Source organism: Brienomyrus brachyistius, chromosome 7, assembly GCF_023856365.1.
Source record: "Brienomyrus brachyistius isolate T26 chromosome 7, BBRACH_0.4, whole genome shotgun sequence".
Taxonomy (NCBI): domain Eukaryota; kingdom Metazoa; phylum Chordata; class Actinopteri; order Osteoglossiformes; family Mormyridae; genus Brienomyrus; species Brienomyrus brachyistius.
In genome coordinates this window covers 22,759,199-22,775,668 of record NC_064539.1, presented here as the reverse complement: position 1 = coordinate 22,775,668, position 16,470 = coordinate 22,759,199, and the positions used below count along the sequence as shown (strand labels likewise).

Genomic DNA, 16,470 nt, shown 5'->3' with positions numbered 1-16,470 from the left:
AGGGGAGTCGGAAGCACATGGTTTAAAACGGATCAATTTGACTGACTGAACATCTCAGAAGCAAAAATACTGCAGAGTATTGATGGATATTTTATTGTTCATTTTAATGTAAAAATGATAAAGTAAATCAGGAAAGTCAACGGAGACTCAATATTATGTAAAGAATGTGAACTGCTAGCTTAATAAAATGTGATTAGTTAAGTGCTCAGTCAGAGCAAACAGTCTGTATGCAGAGTGGCTACAGAGCCTGGATGTGAACCACTGAGGGAGATAAACCGACCAATTAAAGGTCCCAAATTTTGGAGTATATGGACTGGCTCTCACTCTCCCTCAACATTTAAATCACATAATTAAATTAACTACTTTCCTCATTCAGCTCATTTAACCTTTTCAGAGAACACTGGATGTCAGCTCGAACAGGGCCAGCACCCACGCTAAAGCCGCAGGACCCATCCCCATGTGGGCAGGGGGTGTGTGAATCAGCCTGTCTGGGGTTCAAAGAGAGTCGCTCTGGGCTGTAGGAAACACTACAGCTTTAGCTGGTTATGTATTGCCACGGAGACAACACATGGGGCGAGAGCAAAGTCGTCAGGACAAAACATGCTACTGTGAAGTGTGCGGCCGGCGTTCACCAGGCCGCGGGAGGTTTACAGCGTTCTCTGTGTATCCGGCATGGATGAGGAGGACCCGGTTTCCGAGAGAAGCAGCCGGAAGCCTGCCAGCCGACTCGCCGTGGAGGCGTGGGAAGGAATACGCGGCTGTCCCCCGTACCGACCGCTGTCAATTAGCGAGGCATGGAGGTGCGGGGGCGCTGATGAGGGAGGCGTCGGCTTTCATTAAAAACGACCAAACGGGGGATGGGTGAAGATCACACAGCATGCTAATCACGGAGTGGGGACGCCCCCAAGGAAGGTGAGGGAGTGACATACAGAGGGGGGGAGCGGGATGAGGGAGGGCAGCACCCCGCCAGCGTGAAAGTCACCCTGATTTCTGCTCTGTTATTACTCTCCTCCCACTGCCTCTCCCATGTCAACACACCCCATGATGCCACTCTAATCACCTGCTCAGACCGGCTCCCGTTCCCATAGCAGCCGCCATGACCATGGTGCCCGTAACCGTGCGCCTGACACGTGTGGGGACACCTGCAGACTGCCAGGCCCTGCAGGGCACAGCTTTTTAAAATGTCAGGCAACAAACAGTTCAGGAACATGGCAGAGTAAGGCCTGTACCCTCACCTACATGGGAGGAGTGTGGAGGATGTCCCCTGGGTGCTTAAGGCTACCCCATGTTTACATATTAGTGAATGCATGCGGATTGCACTTTCTGTTGTCGGATCTGCAGATAAATCCTCACAAACAGCCACGCAAGCTATCTTGAGCGCTGCGGTCCGGCTGACCGATGCACACGACTCATTCTGCTCCCTGCACATTCCCAGACGGTCTAAAATAAACTGGGATTTCGGATATGGAGGCGTCGGGCGACAGGGAAGGCCGGGAGATAAAAACAGGCGGGATCACATTACACCTGCAGGGCTGCTGAGGTGAGCACCACACCGGAAGGACTCGGCTGTGCGAGGCCTGCAGAGGGCGCTGGGCGGAGCCAGTCCCAAACCACATGGCTCAGCAGAAGAGCCCCTCGCACAGATGTCAGGCTTGCATCTGATTGTACGGCTGAACTAGAAACATAATGGGGGCGTGGCAACATCAGTTGAGGGTGTGGTCAACAGGGAGCATAGAAAAGTAATCGCTGCTGTACGGAAATAATAGCTACAAACAATCCTTAACCTCAGCAAATCCAACATGGTCTACATCACTAACAGGGACTGCTATGCATGCTCACGCATTACATTTATACAATATACACCTTCAGTTTCGCCAGGTCACTAGCCTTCGGGCAACAACAAACCCCTCACACTGGAGAACCCGCTGCAGGCATCAAAGCATTGTACCCGGGTTCCGGGGAACACAAAAGAGCCAAGCAATCAGCCGCCTGTCCGGAGGGTCGCTGAACACTGACAGTGACTGACAAGCTCCAGTGATCTTGTACTAAATCAAGCAGAACCCGATGGCTGCTTGGTGTAATGCACACAGACAACCTGCTGGGATTGCATCAATTTTATAGCTATTAAATGTTTGTTCTCATGCTTGAGTTGGCTTCCTTTTAGTCACTAAGAGTTGTACTTTAGAAAGAGAACATGGTAAGTATGATGGTTCTACACCCGAAATCTGCCACCTCAGGGCCCCGGTTCACTGGCTGCTGCCTCCCCGGCGACTTGCACCCCTGCTCGTCCGAATCCCAGCCGTAGCTCTCCCCCTCCCATTCCCCTCCCCACCCCCCAACCCATAAGGTGCCTGCAAACAGCTTCTCTCATAAACCAGCAGAATTACATGGTTTTCCACAATAAACCCTCACAGGGTGCCGAGCTAAATTACTTCTATTCTTTTATTCTCTAGTTTAATTTGGGATGATGCAATTAATTGTGGTTTTACGAAGTGACTGAATAAAACCTCTCATCAATCGTTCTCACAAAATCCTAGAGAATTTAACATAAATCACGCTTCGTCCCCTAATGAATTAAGGGCATTAGACTTCATTGTCCACGTCCCAGTTCATCCGAAGCATCACATTCCACTTGGTCCGGCTGTAACCTCTGACTCTGCAGGTGCGGCCAAGGAGCCGTGTTAACAAATTAAACTTCTGATGAAGTTTGTCTTCTTTAAAAGAAATGTACTTCATGACTGGGATTTTAATGTGAGGCAACCTGAAGGGGAAAATGAGCAGGGAGCCTAAATTGGCAAAATAATTGTAGACTCACCCTGGTTCGCTCGGATTTTACCTTGGCTTCCAATTTGCATAATGTTAATCATGCAGGCAACAACATCTGATGTTTTTGATTAATGACTAAAGGCCCTTGCATAACTTAGGAGTGAAGGTTAATTACACAGCGATTGTTTGCCACAGACAAACGTCATAGGACTATTTAAACATAATCAGCCTAATAGTATTCTTACTTCAGAATGCGCCCTCATTAAATCGCAAAATCATTTTCCCCTCGTACATGCCAAAAGGGTAATGCTGAACGCTGTCAAAATAATTACGGCGCATTATATATTTATATAAAAGGATAAAAACACAACTGTAGCTGTGAATCTTCAATCCAAAGGTGCACCCCCCCCCCCACCCCCCACCCCCCACCCCAAATGGCTGGTTTTCGTGCCCAAAGTGTCGGTCCGTGTTTCCCCTGCCTGGGTGACAGTGGAGATGAAAGCCTCGGAACAGGTTGTGTAAACACCATTAGGAAGTTTTAGTGGCCACACGACGGGCTGGATGCTTCTGTGAGCGCGAGGCTTTTCCGTTTTCAACAGCAAAGTGAGTATTACTGCTGTCTGTTTCCAGTCGGCATTCCGGGAGCCGCTCCCCCTGTTTATGGAGCACGAAACCTAATAAGATGACCCTGCATAACAAGAAATGGATGTTTACTCACTTCTCTAACATAATGGCACAGCACAGAAACGTCCAGAAAGCCGTAGCTTTCAGGGTCCTTTTACACGAAGCTGGAAAAGGCTCCTTCACCTTTAATTGTCGGCACCCCAAACAACCGCAGTGTGACGGTTGAACTAACGGATTCGAAACAACGGGAGGCGGCGGCGAGACGAGCGACCGCCGTCCTGCTTCCGTTCCCGATAAATTTTAAAATGCGAACGCAAATCACTGGGAGAAAAGTGCTTGGTGTGAAAGTGGGAGGGACGGCCCCGGGGGGAGAGGTGCTGACGCCGTCAGCTTTCTGCTCAGCGCTGCGCCCTAGTGCCCGAGGACTGCGATCGCCCTTGATACCAGCTGAGCCTCTCCGCTTGGGCGCCTCTGCAAACACCCACAGATTTGTCCCCAACGAGTCAGGACAGGACAGGACAGGACAGGACACCTGAGCATGGGCTTTAGTTAAAACCCTCCACAGGAGTTCCTCGAGAGCCGACACTTGCCAGAGGAGTGTTTGGGGGGGGGGGGGGGGGGGTGACGTCCTTTGTCACCATCTTTTTGTCATCTGGCTCACAGAAGTGGCCTTTTGTGATGCACTCTGGCCCCTTCTGTGGTCTCACCGGACCGGTATTAAACTCCTCTACCACATTTTACAGGAACCGCCCAACAGAGGCGTTCGCTGCGTCAACCGCTCTCGGCCATAGATAGGGCATGATGTCACGGGTAACACTGCGGTGCTGGGGCACCATCGGCTGCAACATCAACTGACTCATGAGGGTGCTGGCAGCACACCTATGTTGTCAGGGTGGGGGGGGGTGGGGGACGGCGGCATTATTATTCATCTGTATGATCCAGCATCACATGACCTACATATGGGTTGTGAACATTACATGTCCAGGAACAAGGCAAATGGAGAGTGACTGTATAAGGGGATTTGGGGGGGGGGGGGGGCAATGGGATCATCTTCATAGCAGCCCCAAGGGTATTTGTGTGGGAGGAACTGGCAGAGGCCGTCACCCTTCATTAATACCTGGAACAAAAGAGCCCCCAAGAAAAACAGGAAATATTCATTAAACGGGTATTTTGGCAGCCACCTTGAGAGGAGCTGGGGAAATACGAGCCAAAAAGGTAGCCCTGACCTCCTATCTCCATTTATTTAAATAATGTAATTAAATTAGAAAAATTATGAGAGAGCGTGTTACATTATCGAGATGATAAGGGAAAGCGTTTGCCCTCCGCGTGTGTCCTGTGTTAATGTTACAGCCTGGGTAATTATGAAGCGTCTGTCGGCTGATGTGCTGGGGGCGGGGCAGGGAGGGGAGGGGCGGGGGGGGTGTCTCTGTAAGAGGGCCCAGGTGTGGGTTCCTCGAGTCTAGCGCCAGGCAGCCGTGAGTCCGCAAACGCCAACGCCGGCTTTTCTGCCCATGAATGCAGCCACAACAGCCTTATTGCGATCGTCTCTGAATTAAACATGCGCCGTGAATTGCTTCAGAAATGGCGCGCTATTTTCCCGCGGTTTTGGGTTTATCCTATTATTTAAATAATAAATATTAATAAGGCATGCCATCGATGTTTCATTTCAAAGCGCCGGGGTTGCGCCAGGCGACTGAAAGTCGCCTCGAAGTTTGGTGGTTTCGCCGTTGTGTGCCCCACAAGCGCCCCGCCAAGCGCGGCCAGAGGGGGGCGCTGCTGCTGTGAGCCCAGCACGCAGTTCATTAAGGGCACTGAATGCGGGGCCCTCGACTGACAGGATGAGCTGAGCTTCTGCTCCACACCCACTTGAAAGGCAGCCCACACCCGGGGCAGTCACCGTCTCAGGAACCCGTCACAGCCCCCCCCACAGCCCCCCGTTTGCTCGTGCCTTGCAGCTTTATCAGATGTGAGTTGTGTTGTTAGTGCCCCGCATCTCTTTATCCTAGAAGGCACTGGCCAGTGGAAGCAGAATGAAGAGCAGATATAACACTGAAAGGATGGCCTCCTGCCTCCCACAGCCGTATACAGATACGACCCCCATCTGTAGCCTTGTCCCAGGAAAATGTATAAAAAGGAAACCAAATGGCCCCCACGCTGCTCCCATTCGCTGGTTTGATGCGGCCACTGTGATGGGATCCATATTTATCTCTGGAGAATGGACGTAGATGAGCTCACTCCCCTGCACAGCCTCGTCAGCCCTGATGGGGGACATCAGCCCAGGGCATGCACAATGTAGACCCCTGACCTTGTTGGAGAGATGGGGTGGGGGGGGGACATACAGTCATTTCTGAAGCAGAATTTAGGGTCCACAGTTCGACGATCTTATCCGAACATTAATACTGAACCTGAAAATGGAAATACTTCCCCGTGACCCATTAAACACTTTATTTATGTACAAACAGCCTCCCAGCAGACAGTGGGGGGGCAGCACAGAGAAACAGGGTCTGTCCAGAAGCCCGGCAGCCCGTACTCACAGTAACATTTTCTTCTGGAAATTTCTATAAACAAAATCGAGGCTAGAAATCTGCTGAGCACTGTTAGAGGAGGAGCAGGCGTGCCGGTGGGCCGTGCAGCCCGACGCGGGATAAAGGCACAGCGATCCCGGCTGGCGTGTGCCGGCGTTATCGCCACGCTGAGTCAGCCTCACAGGCATGGAGACTTTATTGGGTTCTCGGGCGGGGTCACAGGGCACGAATCTCCCGAAACGGCTCCTGGGCGTCATCGCGGCCCGCCACAGGGGGGAGGGTTAGGGGGTCGAGGCCCAGTGAAAGGGATCAGAGCGGTGATCAGCGAAAAGAGCAAATCACAGATGGTTGGGTGTGTGTCTCGCATGCCTCCCCACCCCCCCCCCAGCTTCAAAGGAGAGCCTCTCACAGCTATTTGCTACATGGTCAATGTCTTTTATCACAGAACAAACCCCCCAGGAAATGCAGTAAATGATCAGTAAATAGTAAAACGTAACTGTAGGCAGGAGTCACATTTCTAAACACAGAGAATAAGGAAAAATTGAAGAGGTCCGAAGTGTGGCAGACCTGCAAGCCTGGTGTCTAGGGGGGAGCTGGCAGCACCTCGCCCTGGCATGCCCCCCCACCCAGGGTGCTAACCTGCCTGGCTGTCTGACAGCCAGATAGACCGAGGACAGCAACACTGCCCCCCCTTACACAAAAAAACATCACTGAGCTTTGAAACAGACCGAACCTGGCACCTGCCAGCAGAATCTAGCAGCGGGAATCTCGTTAGCATTCACTTAATCCATCAGACGTTAATTTTTTAACAAGCGTATTCTAGCTAATGGTGGAGGGTGTCACGTGTCCCGACGGCTGTGCGATTAATGCCCACGGCGCCTCAGATCCCAGCGTCTCAGGCCACTAGAAGATGCACGCAGGCTGTGATGTCACAGTGCCAGCAGAGCGTTGCAGTGTTCTGCTTGTAACAGTTATAGATGTTATTTAATCTCCCAGGGGGGAGCTCTCCAGCTCAAGGGCAGACTGATTCTCCCTTCCCCCTTCCCTCCCTTGTCTCACCTCCTTTCCATCCCCTGTCCTATCTCCATCCTTCAGAGCATGCCGTCATCGTCCGTTAGCCAGCATACTGTGTGGTTTTTATTTTTAATACTCATCCACACTCACACCTACATCGTAGGACCTGCTTCCCCTCATCCCGGAAAAAGAGACGCAAAGCAAAATCAGTGCGTGAGCACCCCCCCCCCATCCCCCCCCCCCCCGGGAGGTGACCTCACTGCAGCTCTGCTCACATCCTGCGTCCAGCATGGCAGAGTGTTTACGGCCTGTGGGAGACAAGGGGGGGTGGATCTGTAAACAGGCGGTCAGTGTGGATAAGAGGATGTCCCAGCGACCAGAGGCCATGTGAGAGGATGTCCCAGCGACCAGAGGCCATGTGAGAGGATGTTCCAGCGACAAGAGGCCGTGTGAGAGGATGTTCCAGCGACAAGAGGCCGTGAGAGAGGATGTCCCAGCGACCAGAGGCCGTGAGAGAGGATGTCCCAGCGACCAGAGGCCGTGAGAGAGGATGTCCCAGCGACCAGAGGCCGTGAGAGAGGATGTCCCAGCGACCAGAGGCCGTGAGAGAGGATGTCCCAGCGACCAGAGGCCGTGAGAGAGGATGTCCCAGCGACCAGAGGCCGTGAGAGAGGATGTCCCAGCGACAAGAGGCCGTGAGAGAGAATGTCCCAGCGGACCAGAGGCCGTGAGAGAGGATGTCCCAGCGACCAGAGGCCGTGAGAGAGGATGTCCCAGCGACCAGAGGCCATGTGAGAGGATGTCCCAGCGACCAGAGGCCGTGAGAGAGGATGTCCCAGCGACCAGAGGCCCGTGAGAGAGGATGTCCCAGCGACCAGAGGCCGTGAGAGAGGATGTCCCAGCGACCAGAGGCCGTGAGAGAGGATGTCCCAGCGACCAGAGGCCGCGAGAGAGGATGTCCCAGCGACCAGAGGCCGCGTTGAGAGGATGTCCCAGCGACCAGAGGCCGCGTGAGAGGATGTCCCAGCGACCAGAGGCCGCGTGAGAGGATGTCCCAGCGACCAGAGGCCGCGTGAGAGGATGTCCCAGCGACCAGAGGCCGCGTGAGAGGATGTCCAGCGACCAGAGGCCGCGTGAGAGGATGTCCCAGCGACCAGAGGCCGCGAGAGAGAGGATGTCCCAGCAACCAGAGGCCGTGTCGTGTGAGAGGATGTCCCAGCGACCAGAGGCCGTGTGAGAGGATGTCCCAGCGACCAGAGGCCGTGAGAGAGGATGTCCCAGCGACCAGAGGCCGTGAGAGAGGATGTCCCAGCGACCAGAGGCCGTGTGAGAGAGGATGTCCCAGCGACCAGAGGCCGTGAGAGAGGATGTCCCAGCGACCAGAGGCCGTGAGAGAGAATGTCCGAGCGACCAGAGGCCGCGTGAGAGGATGTCCCAGCGACCAGAGGCCGTGAGAGAGGATGTCCCAGCGACCAGAGGCTGTGAGAGAGGATGTTCCAGTGAGCAGAGGCCGTATCAGAGGATGTCGTATAGTGTGGCAAAGAGCTCCTACAGCAGCCCCACCCCTGACGGAGGACACGGCATGCCGGACACGGAGCCACCCCCCCCGCACGCAGCGCCCCAGGCTCCCCAAAGCACTCTGCTTCAGTTTCAATTGCCCAGAACTATATTTTATGAAACACAGGCAAGCAGGCTGTCAATGGCACTAACTTATGATGTGTTTAATGCAGACTTGTCAGCTGTAATATTTCTTAAAGGCATTGCGTATTTCTTAAAGGCATTGCGTATTTTTTGGCCCCCTCCTATCCAGGCCTACTTTCCCCAATTAATCAGACACCCCGTTTCCAGTCATTATTTTTTTTCCACGTGAAAATGGCAAGATGGCGGAATTTGGACAATGACTATAAATCTGCTTCCCCCGAGGGCACCACCTCCCCCCGTACCTGATGCACTTTGCAAAACCTATTAATTGTGGCATCAAATGTAAAATACAGTTTATCTCCCCTTCCAGCTTGGGGAGGGCATGTTGTAAATTAATTATATATATTACAGCTCCCCCCCCCCGCCCAGCATGCTGCCTGGTCGCCTAATCCATAACCGTCAGGCTTCTCCACATCCCTATGTCTCAGACAGGGACCCACGGAGGCCACACCCACTTCCTGGGTGTTTCTGGTGCCCTGGAGCGCCAGTGAGACTCACAGAGATAAATGCTCCTCATTGTCACGCTATGTTATACGAGGCGACAATCTCACCAACACACAAAGCTCAGTGTGTCTCAGGTATAACAGTGTAGCCCCCAGGACTGTGAGCCGAGTGTGAGAAAAGTGAGGCGTTTTTTGGGGGGAGGGAGGCTCAGGTGACCGTAATTGTTGTGTGTGACTCGGCCCGCCCATCCCTGCCCCCAGGCTGTTTGTACACATCCAAGCACTCCGATTTTCTGTAGACAGGAGCCCAGACAGTGCTTAAGTGTGTCTCTTCCTGGATATTTCTGTACAAAACTCCGTAACCCAAAAAAAGAAGCCCGCATTGCATGCTCAGAAGCACCCAGGCATAAACCATCTCCGCCACTCGCCGGCGCCATCCCCATCCCCTGGCGGTATCGCGGCCATCGGCCAGGACGCCGGCCGGCCGGCCTGTCGGCACGCGCCTGAAAGCGGCTGCAGCGAGACTTTAATCAGAGGACACAGGAGCGATAATTTCATACTGCGGCGTGTGACAGAGAGCCGCTGAAGGGCAGCGAGAGGCAGGGCTATAAAAAGACAGCGGCGTGGGAGAAGACGGCGCACCGTCAGGCGCAGGATGGAGACGGGAAGGCAGGGGGAGGAGCTCCGGGCCGAACCGCAGCCAAAAAGCACATGCAGCCCTTCCGATCGATAGTGAAAAGGGAGCCTCTGCTCTCGCAGCACTTAACTCGCCGTGCCGAGAGAGTGAGCACAGCAGCAGAGTGCTGCACTCAGGGACGCAGTCTGAAGGCACGTGGCATGGGGGGGGGGGGGGGGCACCGCATACAAGCCCTGGGAGGAGCAGCGCTGCCCTGAGGTCCCCCGTGATTGTTCCAGTCTCACCATTGTAGGCAAGGTGACTCCGATCGAACCGGCTGAGACATTATGACCTGTTTTCTCCAAAAGTAAAAGGCCTGTCAGCATCACTCACCATCCTCCCCTTCTTAACGGCCTCAGCGACTGTATCGTGACCGAGCACGGGCGGCCTGCTAAGCTGCCTGCTGCCAGAAGCTTCCGAAATACCTCCAATGGAGGGGGCTAGCTCTGTGGCCCACACGTGGGGTCATGCACACTAATGCCTGCCGGAGCCGAAGATAGCAGGAGTGAGACTAATTCAACCTAAACAACCGATCAGTAATAACAACTCATCATCAAAAACTTCCAAGGAAAGATTCCTTAAATAGACTCTATATCATACTACTGGGGTGTAAATACACATTATTTAGATCTAACTGGCAAATTTTACTAAATTGACCAGAGTCTGGACATGCGACAGGCCATAATAACAGCCACCAGATGCACTGCAGGAGACCCGCCTCTCCCACGACCGACTTCTCCTGAATGTACATTCAACAAGTTGCTCTCAGTTTTTGTGTCTCTCCCCCGTGTTTGTTGGATGTTTACAGAACAGTCCGAGGAGAGTGGAAGACCATCTGGACAAATTTACACACACACAGACTAACACACAGGCACACACACACATGCTCAGAGTTCAGCCAGTTTAAAGTTCAAGTCTGGCACATCTGCCCAAACAGAAACAATTACCAATCTGCTTGCTGACTCCCGCATGTTCTTCATTAATCTCCCCAAATATTCAGAGTGGGGTTTAATATTTCACCTCTCCCGAATTTCCCGGCTTTCCCCAGGGACACGTTTCAATAGTTTTTACATGAAAGTAAGATTTTCTCGACTTGCGCCTGCTGGAGGTGAAGCGCTTGTACTTAAATGGATACTGTGACTTTCTGGGCGGAAGTTGCCTGGCTTGAAGGTAGCCTACCGCAGCAGCCCGTAAAGAGCCCTCAATCTTCCTGAAGAATTTTATGGCGGTGAGTCTGTCAGGATACAACCGCACACCTGGAGAGGTTACCGGCCACCTTAATGAATGGCCTCTGTTACTCTCTCATTGGGACCAGGCTTTTCTCCAGACCCTAAGATAATTCCTGTAACGTGTGCACTGAAGGTTTGCAGAACATGCGTCTGCTGAAGGGTGGGGAGGGGAATCCCTTGGAGGAAGATTTCTGCTGTGAAAACAGGCCCGGCTTAGGGGGGAGGCAACAGGACCTCTCCCCGCAATAGTCACGTGGAAGTCGGCACCGCTCGCGAGTAACAACACATCCAGCACGCCGACGAGCAGCGGCTGGTATCAATAATTACACACCTCTGCTCATGTGCTCACACGCGCCTCTTACAGGAATATCTCACCACGTGAAGTTTATCATGTCAGTCTCTGACTTTAGCATTCGACAGCTCCGCTCATTCCTACGTTTCCCTAACGTCAATAATCTTGCAATTTCCTCCATCTAATTTGCTTAACGAAGCACAGGCTTGGCAGAACCATGCCGAGTATGTCGCAAGGATGCCAGGGACCGGGTAAATTAATATAACGACTGGAGAACATTAGCAGTAAAATATTATCTTTGTCATGTAGGCTATCAGACGTGGTCTGGTGGACATTTTAGAAAAGTTTGGGGGGGGGGGGGGGGGGGGGGGGAATAAACTATCCTGAGACCGCTGCCGTCCTGCCTCTCGTTCTGCTGGCCCTGTTTGCACTGTGGACATCCTCTCTGAGCAGAGCCCCGTTCGGTGCCTTACTCACTACCTATTCAGGTGTTTGCTGCTATTCCGGGGAGGAGTAGAGCTGAACAGAACCGGTGACCCTACAGTCCACAGGTACCCAGAGAGCGTCTCCCAGTGAAGGCTGCGTCACGGATAGATCTGCCCTGGCACGATCCACTCTGTGTAAATGTAAAATGCATGATACGCAGCCCGCTAACAGAGCATCTTGCAGAGGAAGCTAAACGGGCTGCCCAGAACTATATCGCGATTAGCGGGCCAGCAGGCTGGAGCCGTGCGGCTTTTCTGCAGCGGGGACGGCTGACTTGCCACCAATGATTTATTCATTCATTTCCCTTTTAATGGAAATATAAAAGCCACCATTGATTAGTGTTTAAGGATCGGCTGTTAATAGATTAAAAGCCATTGGAATCCTGGGGAAAAGGCCTCACTTCCGTGTATTTCAGTCTGCCCCCTGCCCCAACCTGATTGGCTGCCCTGATTGGTATGACCATCTTCTCCATCGCCTGAATGGCTACTTGCTCCGCCGTATAGGATCCCTGTCTCATAGATACTCCACATTATTGTGCCTTTATACACACGAGCTTCCAGCAGCGTCAGCAGGTCCGCATGGAGATGCTTTGTCCACGTCGATTTCATTCGCTCAGCTGATCCACACGGCCAGTCAGGACTCCGCCAATCAGATCCACCGTGAACATGTCTCCACCGGTCAGGTCTGCATCCAGTCAGCTTGTCTGCAATCCGACATGGGCGTGGTTTTCCCCAGCTGAGGTTTACATGAACTTGGTGGGAGGACAGATCTTCAAAGCCTCTTGAGGGACAGAGGTGGTGTCCAGCGCACCCATTTTGAGAACAGACGGCATAGGGCCCCCCCCCCATAAGTACTCAGTGTCAGTCAGTGGGGGGTGACACTGCTGACACGCTAGCCAAGGATCCAACTGTACCGTCAAGACGAATACAAGGTGACTCAGTTACGTCTGGCCTGGATGTCATCAGCACAGCAATCGTGTTCAGCTCATCCTGACAACTCGACTACGCTACAACCAATACTCCATTCATTGCAGAGTTTCACGACTTTTCGAAAACACTTGTACAAAACCAATAAACCCCAACAGGGACAATATTACCTACTCACTGCTATAGCGAGTATATCTCTATTTGTAATCAAGCTCTTTAGGCATGTTAAAATCATCATCAAACATGCAGTGCTGCTTCGTAACAAGACCACAAGACTCACTCTGTGAACACTGCTACGCTTTAATCGAAAGGGGCGTGAACCCTCACGCAGAGACACCCCTGCGAGTAACTCCACACAAGCCCGAAGGGGCCTCAATGAAAAAACAGCAAAGAAAAGCACACGGTGAGTGTGTCTGCCGGGCCGGCGGGCAGCGCCTCACACACTCCCCAACCTCGCCACCTCTCCTGTTCACGGATCACAGGCTGCGGACACCTACAGCTGCCGACGGAGCTGGCAGGGTCCTCTCCTGCACCAGCTTTCAATTTGTAGAATTTGTGTATCTTTGTGGGAAGATAAGCCCCCCCCAACACACATCCCAGCCCCCTCTGATCAGGCCGCCGTCTGACATCTGTTTGAGAATGTTTGTCCAAAGGGTAAGCACGCTAAGGGAAATATTGTGCTGGTTTTGTTTTACCTTTCTGCTGTTAGAATCGCAAATGAGCGGGAAGGACGCGGTACTCGGCCGAAGTGTCCGTGCTCCCGTTGAGCTGGGAAATCAAAGCGCAGCTCGACATCGATCCCCCCAGCACGTTAAGGGGGGGGGGGGGGGGGAGTCCGCTAAGCTCCGGTCGCCTGTCTGCTCAGTCCACATCTCATTTCTTTTTTTAATGCCATTTTTTAAATAACCACAAACACACACACACACACACACACACAGACACACACAAACGGACCTCGCTGGGGGGCAGGGGGGGGGGTTAGCTTAGCCCAAGTGGCAGTGAAAGGAAGCCCCCATTTTCAAAGTGTAGTCTGACAGTGCTACAAGACAGGCTCAGTAGAGTCCCACTCCCCAAAGGAGAGCTTTCCGTCTTCGTACTCATTGGCAGGTGATTTTTAAGACTGAGGTGCATTTACCCACTAACTGACCCCCCCCCCCCCTGCCCTCCCCTTCCCTCCCCAGCCTGCCTGTCCCTTAACCCTACAATCTAACACGGAGCTCGAGACAGCCCTCCCACCCCAGCCATCACCACAACTGGGTCCTTCAAAAGCCCCTACCCCCGGTGGGGGGGCAGGAGGAGAGGAGCATCGCATAAAGCTGAGGGCACAGGGAGATACAGCAACAGAGCACAACAAAAAGCCATGGGGGGTGGGCTGGGGGTGGGGCGGGTTGGGGTGGTCGCGGTGGCCTGGGATGGGGGGGTGGGTGGGATTTCCGCTAAAACTAATCAATCAGAGGCCGATAAAGGGCCGCGCACAGGAGTGTTGACACAGGGTCAGTCTGTCCCCCGACCCTGGCTAGGGTCCAGCATCTCAGAAAGACTCCGATAAACGAGGATCCCGGCTAATTGTGCGGCCAGTGTCAGCACCTTCAATGCATTCCACTGTCTAATTCCTGTCCTTCGACCCCCGGCCACCCTTTCTCTGCGAGCTCCCCCGGACAGGAGGGTACCGCCGCTGGTGGGGGCCCCCCTGCACAGTGCAGCGTAGCAGCGCATCCTCCCCGCACATGGGCTGCCTGAGCTGCACGCGCACTCCAGCTGCCAGGCTCCGTCCCTCCCTGCCTGCCTGCCTCCCGTCACCGGGGAGGGAGATGGCCATCGATCGGGAGAAAGGGACGGGCGCATCGAAGGTCCCCCATTAACTGGCAAAAGCCAGAAACTCCCAAATGGAAGCATACAGGGACAGACGGACGGAGCCACAGCGAACAGCCCTTCATCGCTCCTGGACGTTCACGCGGCAACGGACCCAAGGAAAATCAGGAAGAAAGAAGAGGCAGGAAACAGCAGCATCCTCCGGTGGCATTAAATGTGGTGTCGCTCTCTTCCTACGCGAGACGGACCCAGCAGACGGCAGAGAAGAAAAAATAAGCAGACCCTGGTACTCACTTAAGACGCTTTGGCTGGCTCCTCTCCCCGTCCGTCCTCCTCAGTAGCAGCGTCCCTGCCTGCCTGCCTGCCTGCCTCCTGCCTGGGTGTGCGTGTGTATGTGCGCGTGTCGTCCGTGTGGAGGGGTACAGCTCCAGCACGCGGGGCTCAGCGAGCACGGTCGCGGCACTCAGGCAGCCCTCTGCTTTTGCCAGTGGCTCGCTCCACTCTGGCTGAGGGAGAAACTAAAGCACTTTTAACTCGCACAAGCCGCCCATGTGACCAGCCCAGCCTCAGCGAGGCAGTCAGGAATACATTAGCCAGCCAGCCTTGTCCACAGGGCGCCCCCTAGCTGCCATTTTTGGAACTGAATGCTGTGAGGAGAGACGAATGCAAAGCGGTCTTCACTGGGAGATGCATGCATAGTAGGGTGGGGGGGGGGAGGGGACTGGAAATGATTTTTAATTTATTTTCAATTAGATTTCCTGTAGTCATTAAAAATGTGGTTTCTTTAAATATTTAAGGAAACGGTGCATTGTAGCTTGATGATTTGCAGTTGAACATGCTGTTTCGTTTCCAGGACGGGGATCACACTGACTTTGCCATCATGCTCACTTCCCCCCCCCCACTATACATGCCACAGTGTTTTTAGTTTTCATTCATTGTTGTTGTTGTTCTTGTTGTTATTTTTCAAACTTTCAAATTTCTGAACGAAAATAAATAAGTGACATTTTAAATATCACACAGATTAAACATGACATTTTAAACCTCGATGCTTAGCTGCAGATAAAAACTCCGGAGCTGTGAATGCGAGGTGCCGAGCCCTAGTCCAGTGATGGCCGACGACGACAGAAGCCCTTTGAGCCTCTACAGCGACACGTCTGACCACACAGGGTGTGCTGCTGGAGCGGCTCTGACACAGAACGTCACTCAAAAGGACATTAAAGACCCTCCACAAATGAGAAGAAAGGCACAGAGATACCTGACGCCCACCGCCTACCCACAATGCCGCACTCTGTCCCCGCTCGGCTCACAGTTTAGTTTGCTTGTCCCTCCGCAGCCCCCCACGCCCATGAAAGGAGTCATCCTTGACACAGCTAGTGCACCCTCCCAGACATCTTTCTGATATGCAAATCGGGTTTTTTGTGTGTCTAAAACAATGGGGGGGGTGAATACACGCTTGTGTGTGGCACATTTACAAATCAATTCTGATGTCCAGCCAAACCCTGCATTAAACATGAGGTCTCCGTGGGGGGGGGGGGCGGGGGGGCACTCACAGGATGACCCCCCCGTTAGCATGATGTCTGTCACTTTATCCGTAACACATTATGCTGCATGGGAGCGGCACACAACCACAGAACACAGACGGATGGGTGGGATAGACACGCATGTGTGCACACGAGGCCTGACTGCACCCAGCGCCGACTCTGTGCGCGCGTCCGTGTAATACCGCCATTAAAATACAGGCATTAATATGAAAGGATCATCAGCCTCAGGCACTTTAACTCCACGTTCCGGCGGGAAAAGGCCAAGCTGCTCGCCTGCTCCGGCGGTCATGAGCGAGGGACACAGACGGGCAAATAAACGGCAGCTGCCAGGGTTCCCGCGATGCCGTGCGAAGATGCTGCGCGAGGCCAAGGCTGAAGTGACCCGGAAGGTGGGGGGCGGTGGAATGCTCCCCCCCCGTGCCGAGTGGAGCGGAA

The 16,470-nt window shown here is 53.4% G+C and overlaps 1 protein-coding gene across 2 annotated transcripts in view; it reads right to left on the bottom strand.

Moving 5' to 3' along the window:
- Nucleotides 1-15,059, bottom strand: part of cntfr (ciliary neurotrophic factor receptor) — a 109,213-nt gene extending 94,154 nt beyond the window's left edge. The window contains exon 1 of one of the 2 annotated variants that reach the window (XM_049021439.1): nucleotides 14,789-15,059. The gene's annotated coding sequence lies outside the window, so the exon portion shown is untranslated. The remainder of the gene's footprint in view (nucleotides 1-14,788) is intronic. The other variant, XM_049021440.1, reaches the window with a different exon arrangement.
- Between the last annotated feature and the right edge of the window lie 1,411 nt (nucleotides 15,060-16,470).